This window comes from Eschrichtius robustus, unplaced genomic scaffold (assembly GCF_028021215.1).
Source record: "Eschrichtius robustus isolate mEscRob2 unplaced genomic scaffold, mEscRob2.pri scaffold_81, whole genome shotgun sequence".
Classification (NCBI taxonomy): Eukaryota; Metazoa; Chordata; class Mammalia; order Artiodactyla; family Eschrichtiidae; genus Eschrichtius; species Eschrichtius robustus.
This window is the reverse complement of record NW_027175690.1, coordinates 1,017,426-1,035,172: the sequence shown is the minus strand read 5'-3', so window position 1 is coordinate 1,035,172 and position 17,747 is coordinate 1,017,426.

The following is a 17,747-nucleotide window of genomic DNA, read 5'->3' as shown; positions in this document are numbered from 1 at the left end:
AGGCCGAAGGCCAGGCAGCCATGTGTTTCCTCCGTCGGAGAGCCAGATAGCCACAGCTCAGAAGAATCCTCAGGAAGAGTTTTCTCCCTGGTCTGCTGTGCAATGCAAGGGGACCCCAGTTGGTAAACCTGAGCTGCACTGGAACAGACACCGCCATGGCAAGGGTTCTCAGAATTCATCGCTGACGTCTTCCCCTCGCAAGCAGCACGTCGACTTCAGATCCAGCTGGAGACATGTGCTCTCAGCCTTTGAAGACGGTCAGGCCTTGGCAAGCTCCACGGTCAGGTAGGCGACACGAAGGCGTTCACTGGCTCAACGCCGTTCACCTCAGGAGGACTCCTGCTTGCCAAAGTGTTGTCATGGAAGGGCCCATGTGTGTGGCATGTGTCTACGTGGCCTGCTTCTGAACGTCAGGTACACGAGCTAGGTGTCAACCGTGAAAGTGGAGGGGGACGGGAACGGCACAGTTGGCCCCAGTGACAAACCGGAGAGCTGCGTCCTCAGAGCTGCCGGAGAAACAGTCCTGTTGCCCGTCTTCTATTCACCCCTGGATTACCCTGAGAGGCAACCGGAGGCAGAGTGAATTTTCTTGAACGAACCGGAGTGCGTGCACTTCCTTGCTAGGTTCTCATCCCAAAGCCTTCTTGGCCAGTGGTAAGGAAACTTGCCCGCGTGTTGCAAGGAAGGTCCGTGTTTTCGACGATGAGTGCTTAATGGAACGCCCTGCGGTCGCCAACCTTCTCAACCCTGCGGGAATACCCGGGGAGGAACGGAGACTTGGCCCAAGGAAACAGAATGCTGGCAATTGCTTGCTCGGAGTACCTCCAGCAGAGGAGGTTATCTAGGGCGTAAGTCAGCCGAGCGCCAGACTCAAGGTAAGGTGCAGTGTTTCCTTCCACCAGCACAGTCGCAGTCGGCAGTTTCAACGAGGCCTTCCCGACTGAACTGCTGTAAAGGCTGGTGTGCCTTTCAAGACTCTGAAAGGATGAGGATGCGAGCGTCTGCACCGTATTCCGAGGAAGGTCACTGTGGAGCAGAAGTGGCATCTGTGCCTGCTGAGCAACACCCAGCCACAAGGGTCTTGGGACTCTAGTGTTTTGTATGCAGGAGGCTGGGCAACAACGTTTCTCCTCCATCGGAGAGCTCGATTTGGAGAGCTTAGAGGAAGCCGGAAGAGCACGTTTATAACGGGGCCTCTGGCCAATGCAAGGGGGCCTCCTTTTGTAACCCTGAGCTGCTTTTGGAAAAACACCCTGCTTACACGAGCTCTCGGAATTCATACTTGACCTCTTGCTCCCTGAAGCAGCACCTGGACTTCACCTCTCGAGGGAGAAAGAGGCAGTCGTCCTCCGAAGACTGCTAGGCCTTTGCAAGATGTCCCATGAGCTTAGGCGAAACGAAGGCGTTCACTGGCTCGCGCAGTTCACGTCCGGAGGAACACTGGCTTTCCAAAGTGCTTTCAGCGAAGGGGTACAGTATGTGACATGGGTCTCCTTTGGCCGCCCGGGAACTTCAGCTACATGAGCTGCGTGGCAACCGTGAAGAGGGGGCGGGACGAGAAAAGCGAAATCCGTCCCGTTGGCAAGCCGGGGAGCTGCGTGCTCGGAGCTGCCTGACAACAAGGCCTGCTGCCCGTCTTGTCCTCACCGTAGGAGTTCCCTGGGAGGAAAAGTGAGGAAGAGTGAGTTTTCTCGAAAGAACGAGGGGGTGTGTGCAGTTCCTCACTAGGAGCTCATCCCAAAGCCTTCTTGGCTAGTGGTTAGGAAACCTGCCCCCATGCCGCCAAAGGAAGGTCCGCGTGTGCCGTGAGAAGTGTTGCAGTGCAGATCTTTCTGAGAAGCCTTAGTGAAGGTACTGCTTTAACACCGGTAGGCCTCTCAGGACTGCAGGCTCGCTCACGCCTGGACCCAGGTCAAGGAAGAACACGTTGTAGCCAAAGTGTCAACTGCGGCTTCTGAGTAACCTGCAGCCCCACGGGTGGTTGGCCTCCACTCTGTGCATGCAGAGGGCAGGGCGACACACGGCTTGCTCCGGCGGAGAGCCAGACCTCCAACTCTGGAAAGCAGTCTTGGTAAGAGAGTGGGGGCCGGTGTCACGTGCAATGCCTGTCAGACTCCCGGCTTAGCTATTAGCTGCACTGAATCATACCCGGCGAGTAACAGGGATTCTACGAACTCAAAGCTGACGACCCTTCACCTCCAGCAGAAAGGTGACTTTACAACCAGCCCGAAATGATGGACACCTTTCCCGAAGCACTGCTGGGAGATTGAAAGTTCCAACGTCGACCACGCCTGACTGAAGCGCTGTCGTGGCCAGGCACGTCACCCTGCGCAGAACCTCTGCTTACAAAAGGCTCCTCACAGGAGCGCCTGGTGTGTCGCGTGGCTCTCTTGGAGCTGAGCAGAAGGTGCTGCTCCACAGGCTGGGTTTGCACGTAGAAACTGGATCCTGAGGGCTGAAGCATTAGTGGTCCCTTTGGAACAGGAGGCTTGGGGCCAGAAAACTGAAGGTAAAGCACGGGGGCGGGGGTGGGCGGGCACCCATCTTGGGCACCCCGCAGGAACTCCTTGGGAGGAAGCGTGAGTTTGCTCCAAAGAAACAGTGTGCCTGCCACTCCTTGCCAGGAGGTCATGCAGCAGACCACTTCAGCTAAGGCGAATGTCGGCTGAGCGGCATACTCAAAGTAAGGGGCAGTGTTTCCATCAGCAAACTTGGTGGTCGCAAGTAGACCCGAGGCTTCCACCACTGAAGTGCCGTAGTGCTGGTGTGCCTTTGACGTATCTGAGGACGCTCGCGACTGCACCGTTTTCCGAGGAAAATCACTGTGTACCGAAAGCGTCATCTGTGCCTTCTGAGCACCCTCACGCCTCATGATGGTCTTTGGGCTCTCCTGTTGGTAGGCCGAAGGCCAGGCAGCCATGTGTTTCCTCCGTCGGAGAGCCAGATAGCCACAGCTCAGAAGAATCCTCAGGAAGAGTTTTCTCCCTGGTCTGCTGTGCAATGCAAGGGGACCCCAGTTGGTAAACCTGAGCTGCACTGGAACAGACACCGCCATGGCAAGGGTTCTCAGAATTCATCGCTGACGTCTTCCCCTCGCAAGCAGCACGTCGACTTCAGATCCAGCTGGAGACATGTGCTCTCAGCCTTTGAAGACGGTCAGGCCTTGGCAAGCTCCACGGTCAGGTAGGCGACACGAAGGCGTTCACTGGCTCAACGCCGTTCACCTCAGGAGGACTCCTGCTTGCCAAAGTGTTGTCATGGAAGGGCCCATGTGTGTGGCATGTGTCTACGTGGCCTGCTTCTGAACGTCAGGTACACGAGCTAGGTGTCAACCGTGAAAGTGGAGGGGGACGGGAACGGCACAGTTGGCCCCAGTGACAAACCGGAGAGCTGCGTCCTCAGAGCTGCCGGAGAAACAGTCCTGTTGCCCGTCTTCTATTCACCCCTGGATTACCCTGAGAGGCAACCGGAGGCAGAGTGAATTTTCTTGAACGAACCGGAGTGCGTGCACTTCCTTGCTAGGTTCTCATCCCAAAGCCTTCTTGGCCAGTGGTAAGGAAACTTGCCCGCGTGTTGCAAGGAAGGTCCGTGTTTTCGACGATGAGTGCTTAATGGAACGCCCTGCGGTCGCCAACCTTCTCAACCCTGCGGGAATACCCGGGGAGGAACGGAGACTTGGCCCAAGGAAACAGAATGCTGGCAATTGCCTGCTCGGAGTACCTCCAGCAGAGGAGGTTATCTAGGGCGTAAGTCAGCCGAGCGCCAGACTCAAGGTAAGGTGCAGTGTTTCCTTCCACCAGCACAGTCGCAGTCGGCAGTTTCAACGAGGCCTTCCCGACTGAACTGCTGTAAAGGCTGGTGTGCCTTTCAAGACTCTGAAAGGATGAGGATGCGAGCGTCTGCACCGTATTCCGAGGAAGGTCACTGTGGAGCAGAAGTGGCATCTGTGCCTGCTGAGCAACACCCAGCCACAAGGGTCTTGGGACTCTAGTGTTTTGTATGCAGGAGGCTGGGCAACAACGTTTCTCCTCCATCGGAGAGCTCGATTTGGAGAGCTTAGAGGAAGCCGGAAGAGCACGTTTATAACGGGGCCTCTGGCCAATGCAAGGGGGCCTCCTTTTGTAACCCTGAGCTGCTTTTGGAAAAACACCCTGCTTACACGAGCTCTCGGAATTCATACTTGACCTCTTGCTCCCTGAAGCAGCACCTGGACTTCACCTCTCGAGGGAGAAAGAGGCAGTCGTCCTCCGAAGACTGCTAGGCCTTTGCAAGATGTCCCATGAGCTTAGGCGAAACGAAGGCGTTCACTGGCTCGCGCAGTTCACGTCCGGAGGAACACTGGCTTTCCAAAGTGCTTTCAGCGAAGGGGTACAGTATGTGACATGGGTCTCCTTTGGCCGCCCGGGAACTTCAGCTACATGAGCTGCGTGGCAACCGTGAAGAGGGGGCGGGACGAGAAAAGCGAAATCCGTCCCGTTGGCAAGCCGGGGAGCTGCGTGCTCGGAGCTGCCTGACAACAAGGCCTGCTGCCCGTCTTGTCCTCACCGTAGGAGTTCCCTGGGAGGAAAAGTGAGGAAGAGTGAGTTTTCTCGAAAGAACGAGGGGGTGTGTGCAGTTCCTCACTAGGAGCTCATCCCAAAGCCTTCTTGGCTAGTGGTTAGGAAACCTGCCCCCATGCCGCCAAAGGAAGGTCCGCGTGTGCCGTGAGAAGTGTTGCAGTGCAGATCTTTCTGAGAAGCCTTAGTGAAGGTACTGCTTTAACACCGGTAGGCCTCTCAGGACTGCAGGCTCGCTCACGCCTGGACCCAGGTCAAGGAAGAACACGTTGTAGCCAAAGTGTCAACTGCGGCTTCTGAGTAAACTGCAGCCCCACGGGTGGTTGGCCTCCACTCTGTGCATGCAGAGGGCAGGGCGACACACGGCTTGCTCCGGCGGAGAGCCAGACCTCCAACTCTGGAAAGCAGTCTTGGTAAGAGAGTGGGGGCCGGTGTCACGTGCAATGCCTGTCAGACTCCCGGCTTAGCTATTAGCTGCACTGAATCATACCCGGCGAGTAACAGGGATTCTACGAACTCAAAGCTGACGACCCTTCACCTCCAGCAGAAAGGTGACTTTACAACCAGCCCGAAATGATGGACACCTTTCCCGAAGCACTGCTGGGAGATTGAAAGTTCCAACGTCGACCACGCCTGACTGAAGCGCTGTCGTGGCCAGGCACGTCACCCTGCGCAGAACCTCTGCTTACAAAAGGCTCCTCACAGGAGCGCCTGGTGTGTCGCGTGGCTCTCTTGGAGCTGAGCAGAAGGTGCTGCTCCACAGGCTGGGTTTGCACGTAGAAACTGGATCCTGAGGGCTGAAGCATTAGTGGTCCCTTTGGAACAGGAGGCTTGGGGCCAGAAAACTGAAGGTAAAGCACGGGGGCGGGGGTGGGCGGGCACCCATCTTGGGCACCCCGCAGGAACTCCTTGGGAGGAAGCGTGAGTTTGCTCCAAAGAAACAGTGTGCCTGCCACTCCTTGCCAGGAGGTCATGCAGCAGACCACTTCAGCTAAGGCGAATGTCGGCTGAGCGGCATACTCAAAGTAAGGGGCAGTGTTTCCATCAGCAAACTTGGTGGTCGCAAGTAGACCCGAGGCTTCCACCACTGAAGTGCCGTAGTGCTGGTGTGCCTTTGACGTATCTGAGGACGCTCGCGACTGCACCGTTTTCCGAGGAAAATCACTGTGTACCGAAAGCGTCATCTGTGCCTTCTGAGCACCCTCACGCCTCATGATGGTCTTTGGGCTCTCCTGTTGGTAGGCCGAAGGCCAGGCAGCCATGTGTTTCCTCCGTCGGAGAGCCAGATAGCCACAGCTCAGAAGAATCCTCAGGAAGAGTTTTCTCCCTGGTCTGCTGTGCAATGCAAGGGGACCCCAGTTGGTAAACCTGAGCTGCACTGGAACAGACACCGCCATGGCAAGGGTTCTCAGAATTCATCGCTGACGTCTTCCCCTCGCAAGCAGCACGTCGACTTCAGATCCAGCTGGAGACATGTGCTCTCAGCCTTTGAAGACGGTCAGGCCTTGGCAAGCTCCACGGTCAGGTAGGCGACACGAAGGCGTTCACTGGCTCAACGCCGTTCACCTCAGGAGGACTCCTGCTTGCCAAAGTGTTGTCATGGAAGGGCCCATGTGTGTGGCATGTGTCTACGTGGCCTGCTTCTGAACGTCAGGTACACGAGCTAGGTGTCAACCGTGAAAGTGGAGGGGGACGGGAACGGCACAGTTGGCCCCAGTGACAAACCGGAGAGCTGCGTCCTCAGAGCTGCCGGAGAAACAGTCCTGTTGCCCGTCTTCTATTCACCCCTGGATTACCCTGAGAGGCAACCGGAGGCAGAGTGAATTTTCTTGAACGAACCGGAGTGCGTGCACTTCCTTGCTAGGTTCTCATCCCAAAGCCTTCTTGGCCAGTGGTAAGGAAACTTGCCCGCGTGTTGCAAGGAAGGTCCGTGTTTTCGACGATGAGTGCTTAATGGAACGCCCTGCGGTCGCCAACCTTCTCAACCCTGCGGGAATACCCGGGGAGGAACGGAGACTTGGCCCAAGGAAACAGAATGCTGGCAATTGCCTGCTCGGAGTACCTCCAGCAGAGGAGGTTATCTAGGGCGTAAGTCAGCCGAGCGCCAGACTCAAGGTAAGGTGCAGTGTTTCCTTCCACCAGCACAGTCGCAGTCGGCAGTTTCAACGAGGCCTTCCCGACTGAACTGCTGTAAAGGCTGGTGTGCCTTTCAAGACTCTGAAAGGATGAGGATGCGAGCGTCTGCACCGTATTCCGAGGAAGGTCACTGTGGAGCAGAAGTGGCATCTGTGCCTGCTGAGCAACACCCAGCCACAAGGGTCTTGGGACTCTAGTGTTTTGTATGCAGGAGGCTGGGCAACAACGTTTCTCCTCCATCGGAGAGCTCGATTTGGAGAGCTTAGAGGAAGCCGGAAGAGCACGTTTATAACGGGGCCTCTGGCCAATGCAAGGGGGCCTCCTTTTGTAACCCTGAGCTGCTTTTGGAAAAACACCCTGCTTACACGAGCTCTCGGAATTCATACTTGACCTCTTGCTCCCTGAAGCAGCACCTGGACTTCACCTCTCGAGGGAGAAAGAGGCAGTCGTCCTCCGAAGACTGCTAGGCCTTTGCAAGATGTCCCATGAGCTTAGGCGAAACGAAGGCGTTCACTGGCTCGCGCAGTTCACGTCCGGAGGAACACTGGCTTTCCAAAGTGCTTTCAGCGAAGGGGTACAGTATGTGACATGGGTCTCCTTTGGCCGCCCGGGAACTTCAGCTACATGAGCTGCGTGGCAACCGTGAAGAGGGGGCGGGACGAGAAAAGCGAAATCCGTCCCGTTGGCAAGCCGGGGAGCTGCGTGCTCGGAGCTGCCTGACAACAAGGCCTGCTGCCCGTCTTGTCCTCACCGTAGGAGTTCCCTGGGAGGAAAAGTGAGGAAGAGTGAGTTTTCTCGAAAGAACGAGGGGGTGTGTGCAGTTCCTCACTAGGAGCTCATCCCAAAGCCTTCTTGGCTAGTGGTTAGGAAACCTGCCCCCATGCCGCCAAAGGAAGGTCCGCGTGTGCCGTGAGAAGTGTTGCAGTGCAGATCTTTCTGAGAAGCCTTAGTGAAGGTACTGCTTTAACACCGGTAGGCCTCTCAGGACTGCAGGCTCGCTCACGCCTGGACCCAGGTCAAGGAAGAACACGTTGTAGCCAAAGTGTCAACTGCGGCTTCTGAGTAACCTGCAGCCCCACGGGTGGTTGGCCTCCACTCTGTGCATGCAGAGGGCAGGGCGACACACGGCTTGCTCCGGCGGAGAGCCAGACCTCCAACTCTGGAAAGCAGTCTTGGTAAGAGAGTGGGGGCCGGTGTCACGTGCAATGCCTGTCAGACTCCCGGCTTAGCTATTAGCTGCACTGAATCATACCCGGCGAGTAACAGGGATTCTACGAACTCAAAGCTGACGACCCTTCACCTCCAGCAGAAAGGTGACTTTACAACCAGCCCGAAATGATGGACACCTTTCCCGAAGCACTGCTGGGAGATTGAAAGTTCCAACGTCGACCACGCCTGACTGAAGCGCTGTCTTGGCCAGGCACGTCACCCTGCGCAGAACCTCTGCTTACAAAAGGCTCCTCACAGGAGCGCCTGGTGTGTCGCGTGGCTCTCTTGGAGCTGAGCAGAAGGTGCTGCTCCACAGGCTGGGTTTGCACGTAGAAACTGGATCCTGAGGGCTGAAGCATTAGTGGTCCCTTTGGAACAGGAGGCTTGGGGCCAGAAAACTGAAGGTAAAGCACGGGGGCGGGGGTGGGCGGGCACCCATCTTGGGCACCCCGCAGGAACTCCTTGGGAGGAAGCGTGAGTTTGCTCCAAAGAAACAGTGTGCCTGCCACTCCTTGCCAGGAGGTCATGCAGCAGACCACTTCAGCTAAGGCGAATGTCGGCTGAGCGGCATACTCAAAGTAAGGGGCAGTGTTTCCATCAGCAAACTTGGTGGTCGCAAGTAGACCCGAGGCTTCCACCACTGAAGTGCCGTAGTGCTGGTGTGCCTTTGACGTATCTGAGGACGCTCGCGACTGCACCGTTTTCCGAGGAAAATCACTGTGTACCGAAAGCGTCATCTGTGCCTTCTGAGCACCCTCACGCCTCATGATGGTCTTTGGGCTCTCCTGTTGGTAGGCCGAAGGCCAGGCAGCCATGTGTTTCCTCCGTCGGAGAGCCAGATAGCCACAGCTCAGAAGAATCCTCAGGAAGAGTTTTCTCCCTGGTCTGCTGTGCAATGCAAGGGGACCCCAGTTGGTAAACCTGAGCTGCACTGGAACAGACACCGCCATGGCAAGGGTTCTCAGAATTCATCGCTGACGTCTTCCCCTCGCAAGCAGCACGTCGACTTCAGATCCAGCTGGAGACATGTGCTCTCAGCCTTTGAAGACGGTCAGGCCTTGGCAAGCTCCACGGTCAGGTAGGCGACACGAAGGCGTTCACTGGCTCAACGCCGTTCACCTCAGGAGGACTCCTGCTTGCCAAAGTGTTGTCATGGAAGGGCCCATGTGTGTGGCATGTGTCTACGTGGCCTGCTTCTGAACGTCAGGTACACGAGCTAGGTGTCAACCGTGAAAGTGGAGGGGGACGGGAACGGCACAGTTGGCCCCAGTGACAAACCGGAGAGCTGCGTCCTCAGAGCTGCCGGAGAAACAGTCCTGTTGCCCGTCTTCTATTCACCCCTGGATTACCCTGAGAGGCAACCGGAGGCAGAGTGAATTTTCTTGAACGAACCGGAGTGCGTGCACTTCCTTGCTAGGTTCTCATCCCAAAGCCTTCTTGGCCAGTGGTAAGGAAACTTGCCCGCGTGTTGCAAGGAAGGTCCGTGTTTTCGACGATGAGTGCTTAATGGAACGCCCTGCGGTCGCCAACCTTCTCAACCCTGCGGGAATACCCGGGGAGGAACGGAGACTTGGCCCAAGGAAACAGAATGCTGGCAATTGCTTGCTCGGAGTACCTCCAGCAGAGGAGGTTATCTAGGGCGTAAGTCAGCCGAGCGCCAGACTCAAGGTAAGGTGCAGTGTTTCCTTCCACCAGCACAGTCGCAGTTGGCAGTTTCAACGAGGCCTTCCCGACTGAACTGCTGTAAAGGCTGGTGTGCCTTTCAAGACTCTGAAAGGATGAGGATGCGAGCGTCTGCACCGTATTCCGAGGAAGGTCACTGTGGAGCAGAAGTGGCATCTGTGCCTGCTGAGCAACACCCAGCCACAAGGGTCTTGGGACTCTAGTGTTTTGTATGCAGGAGGCTGGGCAACAACGTTTCTCCTCCATCGGAGAGCTCGATTTGGAGAGCTTAGAGGAAGCCGGAAGAGCACGTTTATAACGGGGCCTCTGGCCAATGCAAGGGGGCCTCCTTTTGTAACCCTGAGCTGCTTTTGGAAAAACACCCTGCTTACACGAGCTCTCGGAATTCATACTTGACCTCTTGCTCCCTGAAGCAGCACCTGGACTTCACCTCTCGAGGGAGAAAGAGGCAGTCGTCCTCCGAAGACTGCTAGGCCTTTGCAAGATGTCCCATGAGCTTAGGCGAAACGAAGGCGTTCACTGGCTCGCGCAGTTACGTCCGGAGGAACACTGGCTTTCCAAAGTGCTTTCAGCGAAGGGGTACAGTATGTGACATGGGTCTCCTTTGGCCGCCCGGGAACTTCAGCTACATGAGCTGCGTGGCAACCGTGAAGAGGGGGCGGGACGAGAAAAGCGAAATCCGTCCCGTTGGCAAGCCGGGGAGCTGCGTGCTCGGAGCTGCCTGACAACAAGGCCTGCTGCCCGTCTTGTCCTCACTGTAGGAGTTCCCTGGGAGGCAAAGTGAGGAAGAGTGAGTTTTCTCGAAAGAACGAGGGGGTGTGTGCAGTTCCTCACTAGGAGCTCATCCCAAAGCCTTCTTGGCTAGTGGTTAGGAAACCTGCCCCCATGCCGCCAAAGGAAGGTCCGCGTGTGCCGTGAGAAGTGTTGCAGTGCAGATCTTTCTGAGAAGCCTTAGTGAAGGTACTGCTTTAACACCGGTAGGCCTCTCAGGACTGCAGGCTCGCTCACGCCTGGACCCAGGTCAAGGAAGAACACGTTGTAGCCAAAGTGTCAACTGCGGCTTCTGAGTAACCTGCAGCCCCACGGGTGGTTGGCCTCCACTCTGTGCATGCAGAGGGCAGGGCGACACACGGCTTGCTCCGGCGGAGAGCCAGACCTCCAACTCTGGAAAGCAGTCTTGGTAACAGAGTGGGGGCCGGTGTCACGTGCAATGCCTGTCAGACTCCCGGCTTAGCTATTAGCTGCACTGAATCATACCCGGCGAGTAACAGGGATTCTACGAACTCAAAGCTGACGACCCTTCACCTCCAGCAGAAAGGTGACTTTACAACCAGCCCGAAATGATGGACACCTTTCCCGAAGCACTGCTGGGAGATTGAAAGTTCCAACGTCGACCACGCCTGACTGAAGCGCTGTCGTGGCCAGGCACGTCACCCTGCGCAGAACCTCTGCTTACAAAAGGCTCCTCACAGGAGCGCCTGGTGTGTCGCGTGGCTCTCTTGGAGCTGAGCAGAAGGTGCTGCTCCACAGGCTGGGTTTGCACGTAGAAACTGGATCCTGAGGGCTGAAGCATTAGTGGTCCCTTTGGAACAGGAGGCTTGGGGCCAGAAAACTGAAGGTAAAGCACGGGGGCGGGGGTGGGCGGGCACCCATCTTGGGCACCCCGCAGGAACTCCTTGGGAGGAAGCGTGAGTTTGCTCCAAAGAAACAGTGTGCCTGCCACTCCTTGCCAGGAGGTCATGCAGCAGACCACTTCAGCTAAGGCGAATGTCGGCTGAGCGGCATACTCAAAGTAAGGGGCAGTGTTTCCATCAGCAAACTTGGTGGTCGCAAGTAGACCCGAGGCTTCCACCACTGAAGTGCCGTAGTGCTGGTGTGCCTTTGACGTATCTGAGGACGCTCGCGACTGCACCGTTTTCCGAGGAAAATCACTGTGTACCGAAAGCGTCATCTGTGCCTTCTGAGCACCCTCATGCCTCATGATGGTCTTTGGGCTCTCCTGTTGGTAGGCCGAAGGCCAGGCAGCCATGTGTTTCCTCCGTCGGAGAGCCAGATAGCCACAGCTCAGAAGAATCCTCAGGAAGAGTTTTCTCCCTGGTCTGCTGTGCAATGCAAGGGGACCCCAGTTGGTAAACCTGAGCTGCACTGGAACAGACACCGCCATGGCAAGGGTTCTCAGAATTCATCGCTGACGTCTTCCCCTCGCAAGCAGCACGTCGACTTCAGATCCAGCTGGAGACATGTGCTCTCAGCCTTTGAAGACGGTCAGGCCTTGGCAAGCTCCACGGTCAGGTAGGCGACACGAAGGCGTTCACTGGCTCAACGCCGTTCACCTCAGGAGGACTCCTGCTTGCCAAAGTGTTGTCATGGAAGGGCCCATGTGTGTGGCATGTGTCTACGTGGCCTGCTTCTGAACGTCAGGTACACGAGCTAGGTGTCAACCGTGAAAGTGGAGGGGGACGGGAACGGCACAGTTGGCCCCAGTGACAAACCGGAGAGCTGCGTCCTCAGAGCTGCCGGAGAAACAGTCCTGTTGCCCGTCTTCTATTCACCCCTGGATTACCCTGAGAGGCAACCGGAGGCAGAGTGAATTTTCTTGAACGAACCGGAGTGCGTGCACTTCCTTGCTAGGTTCTCATCCCAAAGCCTTCTTGGCCAGTGGTAAGGAAACTTGCCCGCGTGTTGCAAGGAAGGTCCGTGTTTTCGACGATGAGTGCTTAATGGAACGCCCTGCGGTCGCCAACCTTCTCAACCCTGCGGGAATACCCGGGGAGGAACGGAGACTTGGCCCAAGGAAACAGAATGCTGGCAATTGCTTGCTCGGAGTACCTCCAGCAGAGGAGGTTATCTAGGGCGTAAGTCAGCCGAGCGCCAGACTCAAGGTAAGGTGCAGTGTTTCCTTCCACCAGCACAGTCGCAGTCGGCAGTTTCAACGAGGCCTTCCCGACTGAACTGCTGTAAAGGCTGGTGTGCCTTTCAAGACTCTGAAAGGATGAGGATGCGAGCGTCTGCACCGTATTCCGAGGAAGGTCACTGTGGAGCAGAAGTGGCATCTGTGCCTGCTGAGCAACACCCAGCCACAAGGGTCTTGGGACTCTAGTGTTTTGTATGCAGGAGGCTGGGCAACAACGTTTCTCCTCCATCGGAGAGCTCGATTTGGAGAGCTTAGAGGAAGCCGGAAGAGCACGTTTATAACGGGGCCTCTGGCCAATGCAAGGGGGCCTCCTTTTGTAACCCTGAGCTGCTTTTGGAAAAACACCCTGCTTACACGAGCTCTCGGAATTCATACTTGACCTCTTGCTCCCTGAAGCAGCACCTGGACTTCACCTCTCGAGGGAGAAAGAGGCAGTCGTCCTCCGAAGACTGCTAGGCCTTTGCAAGATGTCCCATGAGCTTAGGCGAAACGAAGGCGTTCACTGGCTCGCGCAGTTCACGTCCGGAGGAACACTGGCTTTCCAAAGTGCTTTCAGCGAAGGGGTACAGTATGTGACATGGGTCTCCTTTGGCCGCCCGGGAACTTCAGCTACATGAGCTGCGTGGCAACCGTGAAGAGGGGGCGGGACGAGAAAAGCGAAATCCGTCCCGTTGGCAAGCCGGGGAGCTGCGTGCTCGGAGCTGCCTGACAACAAGGCCTGCTGCCCGTCTTGTCCTCACCGTAGGAGTTCCCTGGGAGGCAAAGTGAGGAAGAGTGAGTTTTCTCGAAAGAACGAGGGGGTGTGTGCAGTTCCTCACTAGGAGCTCATCCCAAAGCCTTCTTGGCTAGTGGTTAGGAAACCTGCCCCCATGCCGCCAAAGGAAGGTCCGCGTGTGCCGTGAGAAGTGTTGCAGTGCAGATCTTTCTGAGAAGCCTTAGTGAAGGTACTGCTTTAACACCGGTAGGCCTCTCAGGACTGCAGGCTCGCTCACGCCTGGACCCAGGTCAAGGAAGAACACGTTGTAGCCAAAGTGTCAACTGCGGCTTCTGAGTAACCTGCAGCCCCACGGGTGGTTGGCCTCCACTCTGTGCATGCAGAGGGCAGGGCGACACACGGCTTGCTCCGGCGGAGAGCCAGACCTCCAACTCTGGAAAGCAGTCTTGGTAACAGAGTGGGGGCCGGTGTCACGTGCAATGCCTGTCAGACTCCCGGCTTAGCTATTAGCTGCACTGAATCATACCCGGCGAGTAACAGGGATTCTACGAACTCAAAGCTGACGACCCTTCACCTCCAGCAGAAAGGTGACTTTACAACCAGCCCGAAATGATGGACACCTTTCCCGAAGCACTGCTGGGAGATTGAAAGTTCCAACGTCGACCACGCCTGACTGAAGCGCTGTCGTGGCCAGGCACGTCACCCTGCGCAGAACCTCTGCTTACAAAAGGCTCCTCACAGGAGCGCCTGGTGTGTCGCGTGGCTCTCTTGGAGCTGAGCAGAAGGTGCTGCTCCACAGGCTGGGTTTGCACGTAGAAACTGGATCCTGAGGGCTGAAGCATTATTGGTCCCTTTGGAACAGGAGGCTTGGGGCCAGAAAACTGAAGGTAAAGCACGGGGGCGGGGGTGGGCGGGCACCCATCTTGGGCACCCCGCAGGAACTCCTTGGGAGGAAGCGTGAGTTTGCTCCAAAGAAACAGTGTGCCTGCCACTCCTTGCCAGGAGGTCTTGCAGCAGACCACTTCAGCTAAGGCGAATGTCGGCTGAGCGGCATACTCAAAGTAAGGGGCAGTGTTTCCATCAGCAAACTTGGTGGTCGCAAGTAGACCCGAGGCTTCCACCACTGAAGTGCCGTAGTGCTGGTGTGCCTTTGACGTATCTGAGGACGCTCGCGACTGCACCGTTTTCCGAGGAAAATCACTGTGTACCGAAAGCGTCATCTGTGCCTTCTGAGCACCCTCACGCCTCATGATGGTCTTTGGGCTCTCCTGTTGGTAGGCCGAAGGCCAGGCAGCCATGTGTTTCCTCCGTCGGAGAGCCAGATAGCCACAGCTCAGAAGAATCCTCAGGAAGAGTTTTCTCCCTGGTCTGCTGTGCAATGCAAGGGGACCCCAGTTGGTAAACCTGAGCTGCACTGGAACAGACACCGCCATGGCAAGGGTTCTCAGAATTCCTCGCTGACGTCTTCCCCTCGCAAGCAGCACGTCGACTTCAGATCCAGCTGGAGACATGTGCTCTCAGCCTTTGAAGACGGTCAGGCCTTGGCAAGCTCCACGGTCAGGTAGGCGACACGAAGGCGTTCACTGGCTCAACGCCGTTCACCTCAGGAGGACTCCTGCTTGCCAAAGTGTTGTCATGGAAGGGCCCATGTGTGTGGCATGTGTCTACGTGGCCTGCTTCTGAACGTCAGGTACACGAGCTAGGTGTCAACCGTGAAAGTGGAGGGGGACGGGAACGGCACAGTTGGCCCCAGTGACAAACCGGAGAGCTGCGTCCTCAGAGCTGCCGGAGAAACAGTCCTGTTGCCCGTCTTCTATTCACCCCTGGATTACCCTGAGAGGCAACCGGAGGCAGAGTGAATTTTCTTGAACGAACCGGAGTGCGTGCACTTCCTTGCTAGGTTCTCATCCCAAAGCCTTCTTGGCCAGTGGTAAGGAAACTTGCCCGCGTGTTGCAAGGAAGGTCCGTGTTTTCGACGATGAGTGCTTAATGGAACGCCCTGCGGTCGCCAACCTTCTCAACCCTGCGGGAATACCCGGGGAGGAACGGAGACTTGGCCCAAGGAAACAGAATGCTGGCAATTGCTTGCTCGGAGTACCTCCAGCAGAGGAGGTTATCTAGGGCGTAAGTCAGCCGAGCGCCAGACTCAAGGTAAGGTGCAGTGTTTCCTTCCACCAGCACAGTCGCAGTCGGCAGTTTCAACGAGGCCTTCCCGACTGAACTGCTGTAAAGGCTGGTGTGCCTTTCAAGACTCTGAAAGGATGAGGATGCGAGCGTCTGCACCGTATTCCGAGGAAGGTCACTGTGGAGCAGAAGTGGCATCTGTGCCTGCTGAGCAACACCCAGCCACAAGGGTCTTGGGACTCTAGTGTTTTGTATGCAGGAGGCTGGGCAACAACGTTTCTCCTCCATCGGAGAGCTCGATTTGGAGAGCTTAGAGGAAGCCGGAAGAGCACGTTTATAACGGGGCCTCTGGCCAATGCAAGGGGGCCTCCTTTTGTAACCCTGAGCTGCTTTTGGAAAAACACCCTGCTTACACGAGCTCTCGGAATTCATACTTGACCTCTTGCTCCCTGAAGCAGCACCTGGACTTCACCTCTCGAGGGAGAAAGAGGCAGTCGTCCTCCGAAGACTGCTAGGCCTTTGCAAGATGTCCCATGAGCTTAGGCGAAACGAAGGCGTTCACTGGCTCGCGCAGTTCACGTCCGGAGGAACACTGGCTTTCCAAAGTGCTTTCAGCGAAGGGGTACAGTATGTGACATGGGTCTCCTTTGGCCGCCCGGGAACTTCAGCTACATGAGCTGCGTGGCAACCGTGAAGAGGGGGCGGGACGAGAAAAGCGAAATCCGTCCCGTTGGCAAGCCGGGGAGCTGCGTGCTCGGAGCTGCCTGACAACAAGGCCTGCTGCCCGTCTTGTCCTCACCGTAGGAGTTCCCTGGGAGGAAAAGTGAGGAAGAGTGAGTTTTCTCGAAAGAACGAGGGGGTGTGTGCAGTTCCTCACTAGGAGCTCATCCCAAAGCCTTCTTGGCTAGTGGTTAGGAAACCTGCCCCCATGCCGCCAAAGGAAGGTCCGCGTGTGCCGTGAGAAGTGTTGCAGTGCAGATCTTTCTGAGAAGCCTTAGTGAAGGTACTGCTTTAACACCGGTAGGCCTCTCAGGACTGCAGGCTCGCTCACGCCTGGACCCAGGTCAAGGAAGAACACGTTGTAGCCAAAGTGTCAACTGCGGCTTCTGAGTAACCTGCAGCCCCACGGGTGGTTGGCCTCCACTCTGTGCATGCAGAGGGCAGGGCGACACACGGCTTGCTCCGGCGGAGAGCCAGACCTCCAACTCTGGAAAGCAGTCTTGGTAAGAGAGTGGGGGCCGGTGTCACGTGCAATGCCTGTCAGACTCCCGGCTTAGCTATTAGCTGCACTGAATCATACCCGGCGAGTAACAGGGATTCTACGAACTCAAAGCTGACGACCCTTCACCTCCAGCAGAAAGGTGACTTTACAACCAGCCCGAAATGATGGACACCTTTCCCGAAGCACTGCTGGGAGATTGAAAGTTCCAACGTCGACCACGCCTGACTGAAGCGCTGTCGTGGCCAGGCACGTCACCCTGCGCAGAACCTCTGCTTACAAAAGGCTCCTCACAGGAGCGCCTGGTGTGTCGCGTGGCTCTCTTGGAGCTGAGCAGAAGGTGCTGCTCCACAGGCTGGGTTTGCACGTAGAAACTGGATCCTGAGGGCTGAAGCATTAGTGGTCCCTTTGGAACAGGAGGCTTGGGGCCAGAAAACTGAAGGTAAAGCACGGGGGCGGGGGTGGGCGGGCACCCATCTTGGGCACCCCGCAGGAACTCCTTGGGAGGAAGCGTGAGTTTGCTCCAAAGAAACAGTGTGCCTGCCACTCCTTGCCAGGAGGTCATGCAGCAGACCACTTCAGCTAAGGCGAATGTCGGCTGAGCGGCATACTCAAAGTAAGGGGCAGTGTTTCCATCAGCAAACTTGGTGGTCGCAAGTAGACCCGAGGCTTCCACCACTGAAGTGCCGTAGTGCTGGTGTGCCTTTGACGTATCTGAGGACGCTCGCGACTGCACCGTTTTCCGAGGAAAATCACTGTGTACCGAAAGCGTCATCTGTGCCTTCTGAGCACCCTCACGCCTCATGATGGTCTTTGGGCTCTCCTGTTGGTAGGCCGAAGGCCAGGCAGCCATGTGTTTCCTCCGTCGGAGAGCCAGATAGCCACAGCTCAGAAGAATCCTCAGGAAGAGTTTTCTCCCTGGTCTGCTGTGCAATGCAAGGGGACCCCAGTTGGTAAACCTGAGCTGCACTGGAACAGACACCGCCATGGCAAGGGTTCTCAGAATTCATCGCTGACGTCTTCCCCTCGCAAGCAGCACGTCGACTTCAGATCCAGCTGGAGACATGTGCTCTCAGCCTTTGAAGACGGTCAGGCCTTGGCAAGCTCCACGGTCAGGTAGGCGACACGAAGGCGTTCACTGGCTCAACGCCGTTCACCTCAGGAGGACTCCTGCTTGCCAAAGTGTTGTCA